The sequence below is a fragment of the Macrotis lagotis genome, chromosome 3, assembly GCF_037893015.1.
Source record: "Macrotis lagotis isolate mMagLag1 chromosome 3, bilby.v1.9.chrom.fasta, whole genome shotgun sequence".
NCBI lineage: Eukaryota > Metazoa > Chordata > Mammalia > Peramelemorphia > Peramelidae > Macrotis > Macrotis lagotis.
In genome coordinates, this window is record NC_133660.1 from 103,737,589 (window position 1) to 103,744,667 (window position 7,079).

The window sequence follows — 7,079 nt, forward strand, 5'->3', positions numbered from 1 at the left end:
CAGGCTCTGCTAACTGGTACAGCATAGTTTTTCTTCTGTCCTTCCCAATTGTCCTTGGCAATCCTTAGACTGCGAGTTCTAGAAAGTGCCACTGCTGCCATGAACCAAGGCAACCCCAGGGATTCAAGTACTCTCAGTCTAATCCTGGATGGCTGAAACAACTTTGCTCTGGTGTGGCTTGGGCTATTTTCTAACACCAGTACAAAAGACTCTTCCCATGGATCTTCAAATTTATTTTGAGATGGAAAATTGTTTCACTCAATCTTTTTGTGGATTCTGCCACTTTAGAATTTGGTTAGAGTGTCATTATTTAAAGATATTTGGGGAAGATTGATGGGAGTCCCTGTCTGTTCTTTTCTATAGTGACTCCATTCCAATAATATCCTTTATTGGAATTTTTAATGAGTTTTCCTTAAAATAATAAATAGTATCTATCTAAAACCATAAACAAATATTATAAGTTATAGGAAAAGAACTTGGAACATTTTTAATAAATTCAAGGGTAAAACAAGAATGCCTATTATCACCATTACTATCAATATACTATTAAAATACTAGCAATAGCAATAAGAGAGGAAAATTAAATGGAAGGCATCAGAATTATAAATGAGAAAGCAATGATAGTGTACATAGAGAACCCAAGAAAATATTTTAAAAATCCTTGAAATAATTAACAAAATCAGCAAAGTAGCAGTATATAAAATAAACCATATAAATCATTAGCATTTATATATATGAAAAACAAATCCCAAGAGCAAGATATAGAAAGAGATATTTCATTTAAAGTGACTATAGACATTAAATACTTGGGAATCTACCTCCCAAAACAAACCCAGAATCTGTATGACCACAACTATAAAGACTTTCACTCTCCAATAACTTCAAATCTAAATAATTGGGAAAATGTCAGTTGCTCATGGTTAGGGTGAGTTAATATAATAAAAATGATAATTCTACCAAAATTAAATTACTAATTCAGTGCCATACCAAACTACCAAATAACTATTAAAAAAAATTCAACATTCATCTGGAGCAACAAAAGGTCAAGGGAACTGATTAAACTGGTTAACTGATTTAAAAAAATGTAAAGGAAGGTAGCCTAGTCTACCAGATCTAAAATTGTACTATTAAGTGGCAGTTGTCAAAACTGCCTGGTACTGGTTAAGAAATAGACTAAGGGATCAGCACATTAGGATAGGTTCAAAAGAAAATGCAGTAAATTACTATATCAATCTACAATTTGACAAACCCAAAGATTTCAGCTTCTGGGGTAAGAACTCACTATATGACAAAAATTATTGGGAAAACTGGAAAATAGTATGGCAAAAACGAGGCATAGCCCTACATCTCAACACCTATATCAAAATAAGGTCAAAATGGGTACAGGATTTAGATATAAAGAATGACCATAGATAAATTAATAGACTAAGAAATGCTTTATCAGTTAAATATATGACCAAACAAGGATTAGAGTACATTATAAACTGCAAAATTATTTTCTTTATATTAAATTAAAAAAGTTTTGCACTAATAAAATCAATCCTGCCAAAATTAGAAGGAAATCACAAAGCTGGGAAACAGTTTTCACAGCTAGGAGTTCTGATAAAATTTTCATTTAAGGTTGCAAATCATTCCCCAATTGACCAATGATCATAAGATATGAATAGACAGTTTTTAAATGAAGAAATTAAAGCTATATAAAACTATATAAATGCTCCCAAACACTATTGATTAGAGATGTGCAAATTAAAACAACTTGATGTGTCATCTCACACCTACCAAACTGGCTAAGATGAGGAAAAAGGAACTTGATCAATGTTGGAATATGATCAATGATGAATATTGTAGGAGGATTGGGATATTTATGCATTACTGCTAGAGTTGTGAACAGATCCAAATGTTCTGGAGAGCAATAAAATTGCTGATTCCCTTTGACCCAGTAATTACAATTCTAGTCCTATATATAGAAGAAGTCATAAAAATGAGAAAAGTTCCATATGTTACGAAATAGTCAGAGCAGGTCTTTTGGTATTGCCAAAGATTTGGAAATTGAGGGCATGCCTATCAATTGGGGAATTGTTAAATAAGCTATGCTACATAAATACTTTAGAATATTACTGTTCTATAAGAAACTATAAAAGGTTAGACTCTAGAGAAATATGGAAAGACTTACATGATCTGATCCTAAGCTAAGGGAGTAGAACCAAGAGATCAATGGACACATAAACAACAACATTGTGAGGTCATCAACCTTGATGGAAGCAGCTCCTCTTAGCAATTCAGAGAACTAGGACAACTGTATTAAACCAACTATAGAGAAGGATATTCCCATACAGATGAAGAAAAACAAACCAAACCAAACCAAAAACAACCCTTCATAGTTTGTCTGATAAGCACTTTAAAAAAATATCTCATGTATTTCTTTCCCTTAATCCAAGTTTCTCATACCAAAAATAACAAATGTGTAAACATGTTTATTAAAAATTAGTGCTTTCAATGCTAGCCTGACTGTTCACCTCTGAAGGGAGGAGGTTAAGAAGGGTGGGTGGAAGGGAATTTTGTACCTTAAAAATATAAATGATAAAAAATTATTAAAATTAATAAAGTTCTTTATTGTTTTCATGGGCCATAGCATTGCTGAGAAAAGGTAAGACATTCACAACTGATCATCCTATAACATTATGTCCATCTTTGTTTGTTCAGACTAATAGGAGCTCAGAATGGTCTATAACAGGTAAGGCAAAACAGTCTATGGGAACACCTAGGATGTTTACTTTAAAATCACATGTGTCACATTTCTTATGACCTATTTCACTTAAGCCTTCCTCACAAAGTGCAGCACCTGAGGAGGGGATAACATGCTGGGAGGTCCTGTGCTGTACAGTCAGTTCTAAAGTTCTTCAATGAGACCTTCAGGGTTTCTTGATATCACTTCTTCTGACTCCCTTTTGAGCACTTGTCCTGTGTGAATTATACATAGAATAATTTTTTAGCAAACATAGGTCTGACATTCTAACAATATATCCGGCTCATTGTAGTTGCAATCTCTATACTAATGTTGGAATCCTAGGTCATTTAGTTTGGGAAAGGATCTCAGTGTCTGGTATCTTCTACCCCCTCCCACAATCTTCCATCCCTTCTATTACCTCCCATTCCTTTCTTATCTTTCTTTTCTCTAGGGTGAGATCCATTTCCATACCAATTAAGTGTGCTTTATTCCCTCTCTGAATCAATTCCAATGACAGTAAAGCTCACTCACTCTGCCTCATATACCCTCTCTTCCACAGCAAAAACTTTTCCTTCCCTCTTTTATGTGAAATAACTTAACCCATTCTAACTCTTCCTTTCTCTTTCTCCCAGGACATTCCTCTCTCCATGTTTTAAATATATTATCCCTTCAAATGCAACTTCCACCTGTGTCTTCTCTATATATGTGACATAACTGCCCTAATAAATGAAAAATTTCAATTGAGAGATCAGTATCATCTTCCCATGAAGGAATATAAGCACTTCAACATCATTAATTCCCTTATGATGTATCTTTCCTGTTTACCTTTTTTACTTGCCCTGAGTTTTGTATTTGAAGATCAAATTTTATTTTCAGATCTTGTTGTTTAATCTAGAAGGTTGAAAGTTCCCTATTTTATTAAATATCCATCTTTTTCATTGAAGTGATATTTTCAATTTTGCTGGTTAGTTGATTCTTGTTATAATTCAATATCTTTTGTCTTTTGGATTATTACATTCCATGCCCTATGAACCCTTAATATAGGAGCTGCTAAATCTTGAGTTATACTATGTACCATATTTGAACTGTTTTTTTTTTTTCTGGCTGTTTGCAGTGCAGTAGTTGTTCCTTGACATGGGATTTCTGAAATTTGCCTACAATATTCCTGGCAGTTTTCATTTTGGATATCTTTCAGGCATTGATCAGTGGATTCTTTTGATTTCTATTTTATGCTCTGCTTCTAGGATATCCGGTCACTTTTCTTAAATAATTTATTGAAAATTATGTCTAGACTCTTGTTTGACCATGGATTTCAGGTAGTTCATTGTTTTTAATATTATTATCTCTCAAGGTCAGTTGTTTTTCCAATGAATTCTTTCGCATTTTCTTCAAGTTTTTCATTTTTTCTTGAATTCTTAAAAAAGTTCTCATATCAGGTTCTCTTTGCTCCATTCTATATTTCAAGGGATTAATTTCTTCAATGAGCTTTTGTATCTCCTTTTACATTTGGTCAATTCTGTTTTATAAAACATTATTCCCCTCTTTGGCTTTTTTTAGCCCTCTTTTTCCATTTGATCCAGTCTGGATATTATTTTCTTCATAATTTTTTTTTTAATATCCACCATACTGCTGACCTGATTTTCATGATTTTCCTGCATTCCTCTCATTTATTTTCCAAATTTTTCCTATACCTCCCTTACTTGATCATCAAAACCCTTTTAAACTCCTTAATGGCCTGAAACTTAGTACATACTTTTTGGAGACTTTGGAAGGAGAAGCTTTGATTTTGTTATTTTTTTCTTAGTGTGTATTATCATCTTCAATATGACCATAGTAACATGCTAAGGACAGATTTTTTTCTCCTGCTGTTCACTCATTTTTGATGTCTGTGATATGATTTTAATTCTTTGAAAAGGTGAGACTTGGCTTATAGAGTGGAAAGTACTTTATTCCAAATTTTTGAAGGTTTTTTCCTAGATGTTTTCAAAGATACTTCTAGGGTCTTGCAAGTTTTCCATATTTCCAAGGTCTTATGAGAGTCTATGACTTTTCTCCTTGCCTGTATTCTGGTCTGTGAGTGACCACAAGCATTCCTTCCTGCCTGAAAATGTGAGGGGAGTCCCTGCTCTGCCAGAGCAGTAAGTCTTTCTGTATAGGGGATAGATAAGATATATGATTGATGGATGTGTATCTATCTTCCTCTACTTTCGCATCCTTGAAAAGACAAATAATTCAATTTTTATTATAGAAGTAAGGTCGTACAAAACATATTTCCTTATTAATCATGTTTCAAGAAAAAAAGAAAATATTTTTTAAAAAATCATTAAAATGAAATATTCTTCAATATATTCTTAAAAATCAATTAGTTCTTTATCTTAGTTTGATAGCATTTTCTATCTTGTGTCCTTTGGAATTTCCTTGGATCACTGACTTGATCAAAGTATCTAAATTTCTTAAAATATTACTGCTACTGTGTATGAAATTTTTCTTTTTATTATTTCCTTTGTATCAGTTTATATGTCTTTTGAATTGTTCCTGAAATTTTCCTTCCTTTCTTTTTTTTTAGTACAGTGCCATCCCTATTAAATAGCACAACTTATTTAAATATTCTTCAATTGATGTACATCTCTTCAATTTCCCATTCTTGGCCATAACAAAAGAAAAGCTGCTCTATGTATTATTTTTAGAAATATGACATTTTTTCTTTTCTTTGATTTTTTTGGGGGGTTATATACCTGGTAATGGCATTATTGTGTCAAAGCATTTGTTTAGATTTAAAATACTTTGGAAGAAGTACTGAATTATTTTTTTCAGAACAATTGGAATAGTTCATAATGCTTTCAATAGTAAATTAGATACCTATTTTTTATACAAGTCCAACAGCATTTTCCTTTTTTTTTTCATGTTTTCTAAAGTAAAAGGTGTGAGATATTACCTCAGACCTATTTTAATTTGAATTTCTCTACTCATTAGTGATCTAAACCATGACTATTGACAGTTTTGATTTCTTTTACTGAAAATTACCTGTTCATATCTTTTGAACATTTAGCAATTGGGGAGAGGTTCTTATTTTTATTATTATTTATTTATTATTTATTTATTATTATTTTATTAAGGAACCTTCTTGATTTTTTTTGTGAGTTTCTTGCTTTCCTCTCATTTTGGCTACATTAGCTTTGTTTGTACAAAAGCTTTTCAATTTCAGACAGTTTTACATTTTTCTTTTTATGATGCCCTCTATTGTTTTTACATAAACTCTTCCATTATCCATAGATTTAACAAGCAATTTATTATATGCTCACCCAATTTACATAAAGATACTACACTTTATGTCTCAGTCATCAATCCATTTTAATTCTTAGTTTGAGATGTTAGTCTAAGCTTAACTTCTAAAAAATACTTTCAAGTTTTCCCAGTAATTTCTTTCAAACATTGAGTGGTTACCACCACTCTCCCCTCCCAGACAAAAAAAAAATCTTTTGGTCTATAAAACACTAGATAATGATGATTAATTATTGTAATATATTTGGTACTTGATGGTACTGATCCACCATTCTATTACTTAGCTTGAAACAGATTTTTTCCATGATTATTGATTTGCAATAGAGTTTGAAATTTGTAATTATTAGATTACTTTCACATTTTTTATTAAATTACTTGAGAATTTATAGGAAAAGTGAATAATTTTAAATGATATTGGAATTTGATCAGATAAGTGGTACAGTGGAAAAAGAATCAGAACCAAATTTAGAAACACTCTGGTCTCAGACCCTTTATAGTTATATGACATGGGATAAGTTACTTAATCCTGTTTGTTTCAGATTCCTTGTCAGTAAAACTAACTTAAGAAGGAAATGGTAAATTACAGAAGTATCTTTGCCAAGAAAGTTCCAAATGGTGTCACAGAATCAGACAAAACTAAGAAATGACTCAAAAGCAAGGTTATGGTCAGATAATGAGGAGCTTTATATGATAATCAAATATTTTGAAGCCTTTACCTACCTCTCTCTAGAGTGGTGATAGATTTTAGTACACATATATTTTCATATAGGAATTGTATAATAAAAATTTTGCCTTGCTCACTATAAGTGCTGTTACAAGTAAAGGCTTTTATTGAATGAAAGTGAAGTGATATTTGGGGCAGAGAACTGGGATGCAGTATTGTGATTTAAGAAAAATCAAAGTGGATCAAAATGGAAAACATACATAGCAAAACAAAACAACATTTACAAGATAGCCTAGACAAGCAAAGGGTTGGTATTACTTTGTTAAAATTGATGTATATATTAAAAATTTCATGCTTTCCTTAGCAGATTTGTAGTTTCATGTGCAAGTCTCTTTTTCTTCCTTA